This window comes from Melozone crissalis, unplaced genomic scaffold (genome assembly GCF_028551555.1).
Source record: "Melozone crissalis strain CALT ecotype California unplaced genomic scaffold, PUWL_Pcris_2 ptg000034l_1, whole genome shotgun sequence".
Lineage (NCBI taxonomy): Eukaryota > Metazoa > Chordata > Aves > Passeriformes > Passerellidae > Melozone > Melozone crissalis.
The window spans coordinates 9,313,995-9,331,932 of NW_026535812.1; positions in this window are offsets into that span (position 1 = coordinate 9,313,995).

Sequence of the window (17,938 nt, forward strand, 5' to 3'; positions counted from 1 at the left end):
CTCAGATATCAGTCACACAAGTTTCTTTTTGCTGTTGGCAAGTTAAGAAAGCGTGTTCAAAACAACAGTAAATAATCTGCCTAACAATTCAGAAATATCTGCATTGTTTTGTGCCTCTGTTACAGCATTCATCTCCCTGGAGATCCTTCAGTGGCACGGACTCACTCAAAAAGCAGTAGTGCAAAACCCCACATGGCACACAGGCAGCTTGTTTGTCACACAGGCTGCTCTCTGGAGCCCAGGGTCTGAAATGCATCAGGATAAGACAGGAAACAAGATCAGCAGCAGTGTCTGCATCTGCCTGATAGCAGCACACAGAATAAGCACAAATTAAGAAACACAGGGCCTGCACTTGGCTATGTCACAGCAAAGGTTATCTTCGTGCCAGCTTGTCACCTGGATTGATTCTAATGCCTGGTAAGTCTCTGCTAAGGGCACAGAGTTACCCATCTGCAAACAGGAGAGAACACAATCTCAGCATTCCCAGGTACAAAATGTTTCCAGCTCAGGCGGCTTTCCCTGTTGATGAAGCTGAGTCACACAGGTGCTGGGGGTGCACACAGGCCCAGGCACATGGAGCTGCTCTCAGCCCCCAGCTTCTCTCAAGTTACCACAACAGAGGGTCAATAGTCACAGAAACTCATTGCTGCTGCTGCAGCTCCTCGAGGGGAGAGGTGAAACCAAGAGTGATTCTTGCTCCAGGGGAATTCTTGCCTTTATTGCCAACTAAAATCACAGAGAGTGACCACTGCCATTTAAAATCCTCTCTCTATGCTTTAAATTCTGTTCCCACGGGGGGAATTTCCCACTGCTGCAGCGGAGCACCACGTTGCTCTGCCACTGCTGTTCAGCAGCACAGTGAGCACTGGGAAGCCATCCTTGTGAGGATGACCCTCCTCAGACTCCCCTCCAGGCTGGGCTCCTCTCACCCACCGCTCTCTGGGGCTGGAGTCAATGCCCTTTCCAGGCTGGCAGCCCAGCCCACCCCAGGGGCTGCTTGAGAGACGTCAGAGCTGCTCCTCTTGCTCTGGCTGCCCACAGCTCACCTGACTGCACATTTCACATTAAGAGAGCTCAACCCGCACAAGGTGAACACCACCCAAAGTGATCACATTTTGAAAAAGTCAGTCCAAGTGCTGGAACACATTAGTGACACTGTGTGGAAGATTTCTGCTCTGTACTATCTGCAAAAGGTGACACCAGGTAAAGCCCAACCCACCACACCCACACATTCCTGCTTATCAGCTCATGCTCAACTTCAGGCACCATTCAAACAGGAGAACACAATGTTTTCATCAACATAAAAGATCGATTATATTTTTAATTAAAATGACTGGTTTCAGACTGAAATGGCCTTTATAATGTCTCTGTTGCACTGGAAAGGGATGAGAGGTGAGGAACTTCCCTAGCTGCTGCTGGTACCAAACTCTGCTTCAAGGTACCCCATGCAAGAGTGATGCCAATGCATGGGCTCAGCCTTTAAATCCAGCTGAAATTTTAGAGGTACCTGAGTTCATATGAAGAAATAGCAGCAGTGGCAATGACCACCATCAGTCCCAAAATAGTTTTAATCACTTCTTGCTCCACCTTTACTGTAATTAGCTGAGCCTTCCTTTGCAATAATTACAAATCATACCATGGACAGATGGCTTTTGATTTAGTGATCTCCTTCAGTAACTAATGGTAAGATTAAGACAGTCCTTCATTAAACATTAATGATTAATACATCAATACATCTAATAGCTAAAGATATTACAGTAGTTTCTTCATATTCAATTATTGTCCAGACTGATGGTTCAGGAGGGCTTCCATAGGGATCTGGGGGTTCTGGGAAAGGGTTAATCATCCTTCACGAGTCGCTAAGCAACACTGCTCTGCTCCTGTGGCCTGTTCTGCCAGCCAGAGCCTTGCAGTGATGCAACCTCTCTGCATCTCACCCACAGAGTTGGCTGAAAACTTGCCTGCCCAAATAGCAAACCCCTGGGCTGCTCACAGACTTAAATTTAGCTTCTGGTAGCTATTAGTTTTCAGATTGATTTATAGCATTTAATTGTCTGTTCCAAAACATACTGTTTTGTGATATGAGTTAAATGATGGAAAAGAGGTCTAACGAAAATGCAGCTGTAGAACTAAGAACAAAGAAGCACTAATATTCCTCAGTATTGATATCCCACTAATAAGCCTGTTCGAGAGACATGAAGTCAAACATAACAAACAAAAGCAAACTTGAAAGACTGCAGGAATTCAGGAGCCAGGTTCAGGCTTCAGGAACAATCTCCTCTCCCTCCCAGAGGGAAAAGAGAGGTACAAGAAGGGTACAAAGAGCTTCAAGCAGCTGCACTGGAGGTGCAACCCAAACCACACCAAGACTGCATCAATCATCAAGAATTACTGAGGGCTGGTAACTCATTAATCAGTCTTATTTATTTGTGTTCATCTGGCAATACATAGCTCATAAAGACCTTAATCAGAGGGAAGGATGCCTCCTATAAGGAGCAAGGCCATAAAAACAGGGACCTGGGAAATACATTTCCAGGCTTTGAAAGTTAATTTTCAGGGACTCACTTCTGCACAGACTTGGGGAATGTTTAAATCCACACATGAACATCAAGATTGTTTGAGGCACAGCAGATGTAAATCCTTGCTCAGCCTCAGTCACTATCAGCCAACCTCTGTGAAACAACCCAAAATCCCTGTGCTGCCAGCATTCACTAGCAAAAACTACTAATCAGATTTCATGGAGCCAGGTTTGGCTTTGTTTCCTGCTAATTTCCTTACTGCCTTATATAACACAGTGAGACCTGCTAACAGTGATATTGTGCTCAGGGTCTCTCACAGGGGCTGTATCCTCAGTGATATTCTGCCCTGTGATATTCAACCACATCAGCTTCTGGACTTGCAGCTGGACCAGGGAGACCTGTGGGATGCAGTCACTGTGGGAAACCTGACTGGAAAGGCAAAGTGTGGGGAGCTGGCAGCATTTCTGGAAGCAGAACCAGCAGATGAAAAAAGAGCTCAAAGAGCCAGAAGGAAACCTGGGAGAAGGAAAGCTGAGGCAGGGTGGAGGTGCTCCTGATGGTTATTCCCCTCCTACTCAGACACAGGAGCTCAAAGGCCCATAAATATGGACCCAGTCAAGGTCCTTCCTTCACTGCACACTTGAGCTTGTTGCTTGACTTGCAAGGATGATGATATTTAAAATCCTTGTTGGAGTTTGTTTCTGCCCTGGAAACTTGCCCAAGCTGTGAAAGAGAAATTCGGCTCTAGCACAGATGTGAACCCCTCTGAAGTCCTCGTGACTGTTTCAGTCCTTGTTCACCTGTGACCCACCAGCCAAAGGAAACCTGAACATTTTTAAGCCCGGCTTTCAAACACACTGGCTCATCTCTGTAGTTCATGGTGGTTCAGAAGGGACAACAAGCTCCCCTGTCTCTGAGTGAACTCCTTCCAGTTCACTGAAGCCAGGTAGACTCCAAGGGCCCAGGAATGCAGCCAGAGCCTTTCAGGTACTCCAGCAGAGGGATGGACAGTGACTCAGTGCACAGGAGTGGAAATGAGTCATGAAGCAGCATTTCCCCTTACTGAGCCAGTGCCCTAGCTGAGCCAGGGCCTCTAACACCAACCAGATTACATTAGATTGCTGCTGCTTTCTCTGAAAAAGCTAATAAAGAGATAAAGCTGGAGAGGAGAGCTCTGAATGCCCCTCTAGGAAAGGCAGAGCTCCCCACACCACCAAGGCCACTCTCTCACACAGGAGTAAAACACCCTGCAGCAGGGACCTGCACTGCTCTTCTAGCAATATGAAAATAGAGCTGGAATGGGCCTCTGAAGGCTCCCTCCTGCACAACAGTATTAGAAACAAGTAATTAATATTATCTAAATTACTTCTATAGGACCAGGAAATGCATACAGACACCATGAAAAACCAGGAATTCTCAAGTAGTGCTTGAATGCATGAATAAGACATGCACTCCCCTACCCCCCACAGGCATGCTGCAGTACAGTCAGACAAGAATCTGGGGCACCATTATTCCCTATATTTTGAAAAAACAAGGAAAACTGGCAGCAGCATGCATTTACTAGGGAACAGTAAGGTTGTCTTTCTGTGTGCCATTAATTCACCTGCACCTTTTCCAGCCTCATAACCCACACTTCCCCATCAATCTCCTGTTTCTGTATCCAGATCAGATCTGGTTTAGCTCACAATGCCACAGAACTCAACAAACCCTCACTCCACTGGGGCAGATGGCTCAGAATATGTCAAACTCTTCTTGTGCAGTTGCTCCCAGGCATCTTTCACTGAAAACCTTCCCCAGGGGGACTGGGCTAACCTGTCACCTCTTATTTTAACTTATTTTAAAGGATGACTATTGAAGATAAAGAAAATTAATTACTTATTATAAGTGCTGACTGATTTTTTGGGAAAAAATAATAATTTCTTCAGCAGCTCCAAATTCTCGTAACCCTACAATCCATTGCTATTCTTATATCTCCACATATAGCTACATTTGATATTTATGTCTAGTCAGGCTCCATTTAGCCAGGGAAATGCCACTCCATGGAAGGAAGCCATCTGTTCCACAACAATCAGGTTGACCTTGTTTTCCAGCAGGCTGGATGTAAAAGAAGGGCATGTCTTTGTCTCTCTGAGGACACAAGGAGCCACGCTCTCAAAATTCAGAGCAGCTTCACAGGGACACTCAGAATCCTGCACAAAGGACGTGACAGGCAAGATCAGGCTGCCAGAGCAGGGAGTGCAACAGGTATTTCCATCTTCATGGGCATGGAGTGAAGGCAGGAGGGATCCTGAGCATCCTGCTGGTGTCTCCTGGGAAGCAGGGAGCAGTTCATCCCTGCACCAGAGCCTGAGCTACCCATCTGCCTTTGGAACCTGTGGGAACAGCTCCTGGCTGATGCACTGGAGCCATCTGATGTGCTGGCTTCCATGGGACAGAGCCCTCTGGAAATCCCACAGGGCCTGATCAAGGATGGAAGATGAAAGAGAAACTCATTTCTGACCTTAGAAGGAAAGAAACTCATCCCCTCAGGCACGGGAGAATAGGCACCTCTGTAAGGTTCTAAACTTTTAAAATTTAACTTCTGAAGCTCTTCTTTTTAATACAAAAGAAACAAAGAACAGAACTATCAGAATCCCATCTCTGAGTGCTCTGTCAATAATTAATGATGACACACCTAATGAAGCCAGCGCTGGCATTACAGGAACTCCCTGATGCTTGCTGTGTAAGGCACTGACTGCAGCCCTGGGCAGAGCCTTGGCCAGCTCTCCCAAGCACAAACTGAGGGGCCAGGAATGAGAGAAGAATCTGATGATTTGACCAGCAAACTGTGGTGCCTTTTCCTGCACAACACTGGGATCACTAATGAGAACCAAGGAGGGAGCAGCCAGGATGTGCTCGGATGAGAGGGCCTGAGGGAGGGAACACCCACCCTGCAATGCTACAGGGATCAGGCTTGGACACTGATTTGTGCCCAAGACACTGATTTGTGCCAAAACCTGCTGGACAATTTCTTGGTACTGTTGACCTGGGCTGGGGAAAGATTCCTGAACCCATCCTTTAATCCCAGTTTGTTTTGGTCCTTCGTGTTAATCTTTCTCCAATTATTATTTTTTCAGACAAACTCACATTTTTGCTGAGCACAGAGAGCAAAAGATTAAATGGCTGGCTGAATCAGTCATTAAAAAAAAGCCCCAAAAGCCTATACTTGCTTTGCAATTAAGAGAAAAAAATGTGTCTGGATAATAGGGAAAATTTTCAGACTTGTTTTTAAACCTTTCCAGCCCTTCCCACAGAGAGTGCTTCCCGTAATAGAAATGTCAGAGCAAAGGCCATCAGCTGTCCTCATGCACAAGGCAGGGACTCCAGGGAGGGAGCTCAGAGGCTCCCAGGTGCTCAGGATTACGTGCAGACCCAGGCTTTGGTGTCCCAGAGGATTTCTTGCTGCTGATGGCTTCTCAGTGTTGCAATCCACCTCACATGGCCATTTTCTCTGGGTGGCTTTTAACAACCTCTTCAGAATTTTTTGCTTTCTTGCATCCACATCTTTACAGAAATCTTTCTTTATATTTAATATGACATTTGACTACACAATGCATCTGATTTCCCAGGGAACAATAACTCTTCAGGATGACCCTTTTTAATGAGCAACCAAAAAAAAAAGCATCTTCTGTAGAACCAACATTTGAGATGAAAAATATTGATTCCAGAAACGGTATTCCATTTAGATTTTAACTGGTTTCCTGATTTTCTTTTATTCCCACACTTCCTAAGTTCCTGTTTGATTTCCCCTATTTTCAATATTCCTCAATTTTTGCTGGCAGCTCTGGTGTGAGACCTTCATTACTATTGCATGTCCTACAATGGATGCTCCATCTGCAAGCAACACTATTTGCTTTGCTGACACCTTTTCCCCTTCTGTATAAATAACCACCCTGAGCTCTGATATCCAAACTGGGCTCCATCCCACAACATGGAGTGGGATATCTGTCTAGGCTCACTGCCTTGTGATGCTGAAGAATCCAAATCTCACAATAACAGGGGTTATTAATAAAGCCAGGTACACTTTTAATGTCATTTACTTATTAGAATCACATCTTTCAATATGCAAATCTCTCCAGGGCCTGAAATTAATAGGAATTTGAACATAGGAATCTCAAAGGCTCAGAAGGCAAACATGAGAAGTTCCAGAAGAGATGTGCCACAGAACCAAAGTTACAAATCACCCATCCTCAGACACCCTTTTCCTCAGGCTTTGATGCTGTGGGGCACACAGTCACTTGGTTCATGGTCTCCAGTTGCTTGTGACAGGGTATGTAAGAACCTCTCACTGCTGACATCTGTAAATTGAGCTCTACCCCTGCCAAAATCAATGCAAACCTCATTTCCTTCTGATCACACCTTCCATGGGGGTTTGACAACACTCCCCACTGACTAGAGCATGGCAGTGACCTGGGGAGGTACAACCCTCATAACCAGAACTGCTCTCCCCACCCTTCTGGCTCTGGTTTCCCCACCCAGGACAATCAACCTGTTGCTGGCATCCCATCCCAGATTTCACCATTCCAATGCACCCCCTGCTCCCCTCCGTAAGATTTCACACATCATCTCTGCTGGGCCTTTGCTGCTACCCCTAAATAACTAAATAGCCACCCCACCAGGAGGCCTGGCCCTGCCCAAGGAGCAAGGCCAGCTCTTCTGAAAGGGTCCAGACTGGCCATTGTATCTGCAGACTGAGAAGTGGGCTCTGGAAATCATCTCATTGCAGAAATGGCAAATCATCAGCTACTGCAGCTCCAGGACAGCTCTCTTCCCCAGGGATGGTGTCTGGTTTCATCTGCCAGGATTTTTTTTATCTATCAAGAATAACTCAGCCCATTGAATGAGCACATGTAGAAGTTGGGGCTAAGGTGGGTATGGAGGAGCTGACATGATCAGTTAAACTTTACACGGATCAATTCAAGAAAGCAAACCCACAGTAAATTTGCCACAGTGCTGAAAGATGAAAAACATAGCCAGTTTTCAACAAATCATTTCAAAGTTTCTCTTTCAAGAGCTCTAGTTAATTAGGTTCTGCCTACATATCCCTGGGCTTTCACAGGTCCATGAAAACAATGCCCCAAGACAGAAAAGTTCATCAGACTCAAACGGTTTTGTTGTGTGGGCTCTCTCTTATTTGTCTGACAGGCAGAACAACAACTTCCTCATCACATTGTACAGATAATTAAAGTCAGGGTTTGTAAGCACTCCTACACCCCATGGTCCCAGCACTCCACCTGTGCAGGCAAAGCTAAACCTCATATTTTGTCAAGACAAAGCACCATCCTGTTCTAAGGCAGCTTCAACTGACCACCTAGGGGTTGGGATTGCTTTGGGAGTAAAACTGCCCATCTTGTCCTACCTCTGGGTAAAAGGCAGCAGCTCTTGTCCAAGACATTTACAACTAGTGAGGAAAAGTTCAGCAGTGAATAATTCAGTATTTAGGAATTTATCCAGTTTTGACCTTGTCTGAAATAAAAGTCCTACTCACCCAAAGCAGATCCAATGAATTCTTTGATCGTGGCATGTTGGCAGCTGAAGTTTAAAGCTCATCACAATGAGTGCAACATCTCTTGTCATGACACCAATTTAGCAGCAGCTCTAAATGATTCAGTCACCCTCAGAAGATGTTTATGAACAGAAGAACTATCAGTGAACAAACCTGGACAACTCTGTGGGGGGACAGAATGTAAGAGACTAGAGATAGTGCAGGAGGCAGTCTCACCCCTGAGGAGTTGCAGCTGTACTCATCACCAGAGATTAGGAACAGGCCTGCCCTTAACAGGCCACAGCTGTGTCCAATAAGCATGAGTTCCATAAAAGACTGGGTGAGGCGGGAGCTGGAGTTTGTTGGCTGTGCTATGAGGAGTTGCCCATGAGAAACCACTGAGAAGAGATGGAAGTTTTACAACAAAATGACAACACAACTCTGCTTTCTTTGAGAATACACAACTTTAGGCCGTGAGATAGATACAGAAACCCAGCCTTCCAGTAAAATCCATGTCTTGCCCTGTCAAGGGCATTTGCTTCCCCAAGAGCTCTCTTCTAGAAAACATAAATATGGTTGAAGTGGTTGGGGCAAGTGAGATGTAGATGATGGTCAGAATTATATTACATAAGCTTTACATGAAATTGTTACTAATGACTATCTAAAAGCTATTTACAATGGTATCAACAAATCAGTGAGATCATTGTCCTCTTCCCTCACTTCCCAATACCTGGATTCTAGCAGATCCAGGTAAATCAACTGCGTCTTCATAATGAAAACAGAAATTTAATTATTCACAAGCATTCCCCTTGAGCTTTCTCTGGGCTTTTTGTGAATGATTAACAGAGCAGCTGCTGCAGACAGCACTCTCAATCCCTGCTTGCTGGCCTGTTAACAGCAGTGACTCATCAGCACATGACGTCAAAGCCTCCTCTCCTCTGAAATGGCAGGAAGGAGGTTTCATTAAAAAGATAAAAAAAGGTATCAACATAACAGCCTGAACTTCCTCCCAAACACAGGGCTTTGGTCAGGGGTCATCTCTGCTGCTGCTGCCTGAGCATGTACCCACAGCACCTTCCAAGTGTAAACTTTTCTGTTGAGACCATGAACATCTTGAGGCACTCTGATTTATCAGATACTGACTGAGAAATGAAACCAAACCTCCCAGCCCTAGGCCATCTGACAAACCCTGCTTGTGCACTCCCCAGGAACCTCCCTGCTGGGCAGGGCAGTGAGTGCATGTCCTGTCCTGGCCCTCCCCATGCTCATGGCAGGGTGGGAGGGCCTCAGGAGATGCTGACACAGCCCAGAGCAGCTGTTCATCAGTCCTTGGAGTGCCCCAGGGATGCTACCCTAAACACCTGGTGAGGGCGCCCAAACAGACTGGAAGAGAAGCATCAACAACTGCAGAGCCTCTGTCCTCTGTGCCTTGCTAAAGCCGTGTGAAATGTGAAGGTATGAAAAAGTCACACAGGAACACAGCCCTGAATTTGTGAAACAAATGGCACTGAGAGCCATACAAGTTAAAAGCAAAAGGAGTAACCTAGAAAGGGGCTATTTCTAGGTAGTTAAAACTCAGATTTTTACTCGAGTCTGCAAGTCCTGCTAGATGGACCTTGGCATTTTACCCAGAAAACCTTCAAAGTGATGGAGAGGGGAACAAGCTGGGTAACTTGAGATTTAGCTCTTACATGGATTAATTACTAACACCTGTGATATATATTTTCTGTGCTAGCTTTAGGCAGCACAGCCAGGCCCCAGCCCCCTGTGAGCCCAGGCAGCACTCTCTCTCCTCAGCTGGGAATGGCAGGGGATATATTTAGCTGCAATCCTGGCTGCCTGGAGGACAGCATCACTTACAGCTCCTGAGTCCTGACCTCCCCAGCACAGTGTTGGAAGCAGAAATGCTGCTGTTAGCTCCATCTCTTCACCAAAGTCAGTCAATGAGGGAGCAAAGTGGAGGTTAGGAAAGTATGGGGCAATGTGGGGCTGGCCACACCCAGGGGGTTTATGCAGACATGGAAAATGCTGCTGGGGTATGGCTGTGCTCCCACCCGAGCTCCTTCCCCCAGGCCTGCCCAGGCTGCAGCCACAGTAGGAAAGGCAAGGATGACTGAAATGGCAGACCAAACATGTAACAGAAAAGGTGCTGAAAAAACTGTCACACACAGGCCAAGGGTTGCCATGACACCAGGCTCTGCCCAACACACTTTTCTGTTTAAAAATAATCAACAAAATCAACACCTTCTTTCTGTCATTTTGGTGTGAAATGTGTTTCCTGTCTGACCTTTAGGCTCTGCTAGCATTCTTAGCCTTGGCTTGGTTTAACTGCTTACTTTTCTGTGGGGTCTCTGTTTACCTGCTTTCCAAATCAGTTTTCTCAAACAGATCTGCAGCAGAGATGGAAAGTTCACAGCAAAAATGCCCTCTGGGTGTCCGAGTTAACTCTGGACAACAAACATGTTAAAATGTGAGTGAAAATACTTTTATTGCTCATCTTTCTAGTATTGGTTAGCAATGAAGTCTAAACAATTTTCCATATGGCTCTTAATCTCATATTTGGACTCTAAATAACATTCCAGTTTGGAAAAGCAGCAAGCTGCCATCTGATCTAGTAGCAGAAACATCCAATGCAAAGCATCACAAACTGCAAAACCCACCTGAGCTAGACTGAGCTCTGCAGTTGCTTGGGGGGAGAAATGGGAAATTCAAGACCAGAAATATGGTCATTCCTCAAACAAGGCCTCCCAACAGACTTTGCATTCTTGGCAGAAGCTCACACAGAAAGGAGACGAGAGAGAAAGGTGGTGGAAGTGCCATCAGCAGGAGCTGAGGGTGAGCAGAACATGGGTCCCAGGCTCCACCGCTCTCTGTCCCTGGAGACACAGAGCCTTGCCTTCCCTCTGTGGAAAGTCAGTTCAAAAAGAGTAGAGAGGAAAAGACAGGAGGTGAAGGAGAGTTTATGTAACACTAGACATCAGGAAAAGGAAAGGAAGGAACCAGGTTGGAGAATACAAGGAAAGTTTACCAAAAAAAAGGTGGTAAAGAAAATGGGAGCAGCAGTGATGCAGAAAGAGCAGGATGAGGGAAAGCTGTGGATAACACCACCAAAATGGAGTGGAGACTGCACCTGAAGGCCTCCTGCTCAATCCTCCCCCTTGAAAAGGCCTCTCCTTGCCCTGCCCCTGCAGGGATGCTGGCAGCAGGGCAGTCTGCCTCTGCTCCCACCAGCTGCCACTGGGCACCTCTCTAAGGTCTTGGCTGCCCTCCCTGGCTAAGAGATCTCCTGCTTCCCCAGCCTGTGCCAAGGGGAAGCTGAGTGCCAGAGACCTGGGGACCTCCCTCCTGCTCCTGGCTGGGATCACCTTGGAGCAGAAGGGGAGCAGGAAGCATTTTCACTCCTCTTGACTTGTGCCAGTGTTACTGCTTAGCCTCACACACACACAGCCCTCAGCAGCTACACAAAGTCATTACTAGAGGAAATGGCAGAAACCCCTCAACAACTATCAGTACATTTATAAACAAATTTTGTGTTTTCATTAAGGAACAGAAGGCAAATGGAGGTTCTCTCTCTCTAAGGATCCATTTGCTTTTCTGTTAGTTTTTCCTTTTACCAGAGTAATTGCAAATATTTAGGGTCCCTGATTTTTGGATGCTCCAACATGGCTGTTATGACAACTTTCTTTGCACATGACACACAGGTTTCTCTGCCTGTTAATGCATGGCAGGACAGGCCAACCCTTGTGTCTTGCTCCAGCTCCTCAAGTCCTTCTGCTGTCCCAAAGGATTTCAGTTCCCATTTCCTCTCCAAGCCAACACATTCTGGGACACTGATAGGGCACTTAGCTCCTGAACAGGACTAACCTGGCCACCACTCTGGCAGAAACCAGCTGTCACACCAGATGTGTGCTCTTAGCCCTCCCCTCCACAGGCACCAGCTGTCCCACAGGAGGAGCCAGACAGCCAGAAATCATCCCTTCTGACATTTCTTCCTTCACTGTCTTCCCTCAAACCATACCCCATTTCATATTTTAATTTCCTGCCATCCAGAAAAGCTCTGCCTGTTTGGGGTGAGCTTCTGCAGCTTCCCAGCTGGAAAATTACATATGGGAACCTCATACCCACAGCCAGAACCTGTTAGAATTTAAACAAGCTTCATTTCTCATTAATTTTATCTTGAAACATTACTCCAGAGTTGTAACAGTGAAAAAAACTCCCCTTTTCCTACACCTGGAAAGAAACAGCTGTTTCCTCAGTGCTGAGCCAGCCTGGCAGGGGGTAATTTAAACTCAAAAATGCAGGTACTCCTTTAAAGCAGTCTGAGTTTTCTACCATGTTTGTAACAGGGTAGAAAGCATTTGCTGAATCCAGGCCTCATGCTCAGCTGTTTTGAGCAGTTAAGAGTGTGAGAAAACAGGAGAAAGGAATGATGCTCCTGCTTTTAACTGGTTTAGTTGCTATTTACATTTTCTGACCAGCTCATCACCACCACCACTGAGTGCAGTTCAAGAGGACTGAGGTTAACACCACCCAACAGCCCATTCTGAATGCACAGCCAGCCTTGTGCTTGCCTGCTGCTGAGCATTGCCTGGCAGCTGGACAGCAGAACAGAGAGCCCTCAAAGGGCTGCTGCAGGGAAATGAATGGAGGCTTTTCTTTATCTCTGCTTGGTATCACAAGTTGTACTGGGCTTATGTTGCAATAAAGGAGCTGGCATCAGGAAAAGCATTTCATCTCAGAAGGGGAGTTCAGTTTCAGGGCAGATGCTTCAGGAATGTTCTGAAATGTCCACCACAGGCTGATTTGAAGATGTTACAAAAACATCACTCAGAATTTAAGAGCAGCTGATCCTGCCTGGCACTGAAGGATGAACAAGATTTCTTGAGGTCTTAGGCTTTCCACTCTTGTACCAGACTTAAACATAAATATTAGAATATACATTAGGGCATGAACTTTTTGACAATTTTCATCATCATTCAGAGAGAGCTGTCGTGCTAAATGTTGATGTTTCTTCTTATTAACCCAAGCAGAATGAATCAATGTTTTACTACTGTATTTTAAAATAACTTATGATATTTCATTGCTCTCTGAAGTACCTTTTTGCCAGCAGAACATTCTTGTCATTGCCAGCATAACCCTGTGTCAGCCTTTGCCAAGCAAGAACTCATTATCCAAGGCAGCTTTCCCTCTGAGAACAAGCAAGGACCACCTTGTCCTTGACAACAGATACCCGAAAAAAACCTCCTTCACCCCAGCACAGCTGTCAATTTACAAACCCAGCCAGCTCATTGTTCATTTTCCAAGAATATTTCCTTCTTGCTGCATTGTCAGATTGTGCCTTCAGAGCTGTTATCCAGCATAAAACTCACCTAGAACCCCACCCGAAGCTCTCTGGAGAAATAAAAAGATTCTTTCACGTGAAACTTCTGTGAAGATGTTGCCGTGACTTGTCATTGTTGGCTCAGCCCAGTTAAGGCTGACCCCTCTCTGTGAGCTTGGAGGGCCCTGAAGTGTGATCTCCACAAGGCAGGGAGACCTAGAGCTGCTGGTAATTTATTCATGCAAGATCCTGGTCCAGAGGGCAGCTGAAATTCACAGCAAGCTGTAATGAATTCGTTACCCTGTATAAACTATAGATTCTACATTCAGCTCTGTTTTTTACAGCAGACACACAAATTCACTTCTGCAGGAGAAAAACATTCTATTCCCCATGGCAGAATCTGTGCAATGATACAAATTGGGTTTGGAGCAGGAACTCCAGAAGAAAGAAGTCTCAGTGGGAATTCTAAAAGGAAATGGCAGATGGGTGACACCAACTTCAAAACACCTTTTGTGTGTTTCCCTCACTGTTTCCTTTCAGCATTACAGAATAGCAACCTTACCACACCAGTACACAGGAGTGACCAGATTTCTCCAAATGGCTAAGCCCACAGAAATGTTCCCTACCTCATATTCCTGAACTCTCTGAAACCTACCACTACAGTCAAAAGGCAAAAATCCTCAGCTAAACTGCTACTATCCCCTGGCATTCCAGACCAGCCACAAGTTTGTATTCAGTGTGTGCTTTCCACAAAAGTTCAACAAATTTTGTAGTGTACTGGCAGTGCAAGTAACAGGCTATTTCTTCCTAGTCAGTCAGAGGATTAGCTTTGAATTACTTTTTTTGCACAAAAACATGTGGTTATAAGAGCTGTTGAATAAGTAAATTAAAAGACAAGGTTAAGTGAACTAGACAACAGAATTTGAAATAACTAAAATTCATAGTATTGTATACTGCTGGTCTTGCTTAGGGTTTGCTGAACACTAATTTCAAGAATAGCTTCTCCCTTTCCCTTAGCCTGTGTCATTAGTCATGTTCCAAGGCAACAGGTTTCCATGACAGCAAACATTAACTCTCCTGCAGCACAGCCTGTTATTTCTGCTACAAACACAAAGCTTTCACTCATACACTGCAACCCAGCCCAGCTACCCTCATGAAAAAAGATCCCTGAAATATGCTCACAGACATTTAAATCAACAGCTCTATTTCCTTTGTACTGTGATCCTGCCAAGGAACATGCACACTACTGAATTGAGCAGGAATGCTGTCAGCTCCCCCAGAAGGACACTGCTACCCGGTCTGAGCTCAGAGCTCCACCAGCCCTCTACACCACAAATCCAGTGATGCAGGAGGATGATGCAGACTCCACTCTCATAAAGACACTGGATAAAGGTAATGAAAACCCCACCATACAGATCAGCTGCAGAACTGAGACCTTTGGGTTTAGTCATCTCAGGCAGGGTGAGAGCAACTCCCCCTCACAGGAGCTGTGCAGACAGAAATAAATTCCTTCACACGCACTTGCAGAGAACAGAGCGTCAGGGACAGGCAGGGATGGGAGCTCTCTCTCTTCCTCTCTCTCTGGGACCTGCCTTGCTATTTTGAGGGGACTGTGGACTGAACATCTCTATCTTTGAAAGCCTCACTCACATTTACACTCTGATCTTCCCTTATAAGCCAGCCCCACCCAACACCTCATGTATTGGTTCTACATGCTCCATTACCAATGCAGCACTTACTCCTCCTAAGCAGAGGATAAAAAAATATGTTTTCTATTTAAAGAGCTGTGAAATAAAGGGAAAAAATAGTAATTCACTCTTTTGTAAGTACACTATTCTGTCCAAGGAAAATTCAGATGCAGACTCACACCTGAACTTTACCTTCAGTTTCCCACTGGGGTTTCTGAAAGCACAGGTGGGTTGCAGGAGCAGCTGGGGAAGGTATTGAAGACATTCAGTGACTCTTGGTTAAACAATTGATAGGAGGCAACCTAAATGTCAGTTTTCTTAAATTATTTTAAAGAACTGACACCTTTTAATGAACACTTAGAAATTCACAATAAAAAAAGAAACAAAAATTATAAAAATTCATTAATCCTGTGTGATCCTGCTGCTCTTGCCTCTCACTCATCATGATTTGTCACATCTCTTTTACTTTGGACACTATTACATTTATTTTTATCTCAGTCTAATGTTTGTCTCTTCTGCCATGTTATGTTCAGAGGTGTCTCAACTTATGTGCTGCAAATAGTTGCATGACAGAGAAGCAGCTCTGTCCCAGCCACTGAGCAGCAAGATCACACTAAGAGTCCTCCAGGCAGGGATGCTCACATGAAAATCAAGCAGTTTTTTGTTACATGCAGCTGGTGAGAGCAAGGAAGGGAATCTAGGCTAGCAGCATAACTATGATTAATGGTTATTTTAGTAAATGCAATTTTGCAAACTAGGACATGTGCTGGAAGCTTGTCAGCAAGGTGAGAGTTTAGGTAATGGCAAAAGATTATCAGATGGGGAATATTTAGGAGATGGCTAATAGTTTTTTGGATAATAATCTTGTAAAATTTCTCAGAAAACTTGACATTGAGCATTGCCTAGCATAGTCAGGCAAGCTGGAAAGAGAAACATCAACAGCAAATATAAATGGCAATGCTTCAGAGATTAGTGAATATGTACACCAAGATACATGCACCTCCTGCTCCAAGAAAAATCATGGAACTAAGACATCAGGAGACACAAATCCTCTGAAGAGCTAGGCACTGCAGTGCACCAATCTGTAGGGTTCAGTTATGGCAATGAAGTTCACAAAGATGGGAACAGATGCAGTCTGACAGCAACCTAAAGGTGACTCGACAACAACTGGGCTTCATTTGGGCTTCTTCCCTTTGGAGAAAGACCTGAGTTGAACTGAATTCCATTACAATGTTACTTACCTGAGTGATTCCTTTCTCACTGAAGGTTGTTAGAAGTTTAAATACAAGTTTTATGTTTCAAACCCACCTGTTTTAAGTATGCAGGCAAAAGTCACATCAGTTAAGGCTCACCTCTTGCTTTGTGGAGCTCTCCTACACATAAAAGCAGCAGGAGCCTGTAGATGTTTCTTGAAGCATGAACATAATTCAGCAGTTCTTTTAGAGTACTTAACATGTTTTCCATTCATCTTTGTTGCACAAAGGCAGGTGGCACAACAGGCACACCATATTCCCAGGAATTTTTGCATTAGGGTAAGGAAACCAGACTAACTCCTTCGCACTTACCAGACTAAATCCTTCACACTTACCAGACTAAATCCTTCACACTTCTCAAGCTGACACTGGATACACCAGTTTGGCAATGCTATTTACTTCAGATGCTACACTGATATGGCTGGTATAAGTACCTCTACCCAGTCCATTATTTTCTTCCATCAGGAATGCTCTTCATCTTGAAATGATGTAGCAAGAAGCCTTCTAGCTCTCCTTAAAATGACTGAAAAGAAGGCTTTTGTACCAAGAAATCTTTTTGGTACTCCTATTTTGATCTAATTCAGAATTCAACCAACATGACAGCTGTTAAGAGTCAGAGAATCACAGCACGGCTCCAAAAGGGAGTAAAATCAAACTACTGATGATTTCAGTTAGTAGAAGTCACTTATAAAGGCAAAGAGCAGAAGGAGCCTCTTTGCACATTCTGAAGTGATTTCTTAATCAATTAAACACTGTACTTTAAAAAACTTAATTTCAACCCTGAGAAAATAATATACTAACATGATTTCATTAATTTACTATTAAATTGGCTGTCTTCAGAGCTATTAAAGGCCCTTCAGAAATTTTCACTGTCTTTTCCAGGCTGAAAGTATGCTTTTGACATCAAGACAGAGAAAACAGATGGATAAAATAATTATAAAAAAGAGCAACATGATGCTACAAACCAGTTTGTCACAGTTTTACTAACAGACTGGAAAGCACAGGCAGAATAGTGGGCTGACAATCAGCAAAGTTGTGTTGTGTGAAAGTGCCCCCACTTTCCAAAAAACCCCAGTGTCCCTTCTGTAGGAATATGCAAACTGATGAGGAAGGAGGGAGCAATACAAAGTCAGAATAAGCATTCTTATTCTGGGCATTTAAAGATTATAAAGGGCATATAAAGATTAGAAAGACCTCTGAAAGAAAATATTGATTGTACATCCCAGAAACCAAGGGGAATGTTGAAGGGAAAGGCAACAATTCTTACATCATTCTGGCATATTTGTCTGATAACTTCCCTAATTTTTGTGTAGAGTAATTTCATAATTGGACAGAAACAAAACATCTAGCTGAGAGTTATGGGCTCAGATACACAGAATTTCTCTGAGCTTTGGCTTCTGTTAAAGGACAATCTCCCTAAGGGAGCCAGTTCAATCAGTTTATCAGAGTCTGAACTGCACTGACAGGCGAGTTAGCACACCTGGCTCCACACACACTCTGCTGCAATGGTTTGTAACACACAGCCCAGCTGACTCCTCTCTGTTATCCTTTTCACAGCTTGCAGAGTTATAAAAAGCTGATTAAATTGCTCAACCTTCAAAAACCAGGGCATCGTCAACTACTAGAAAGCTGAT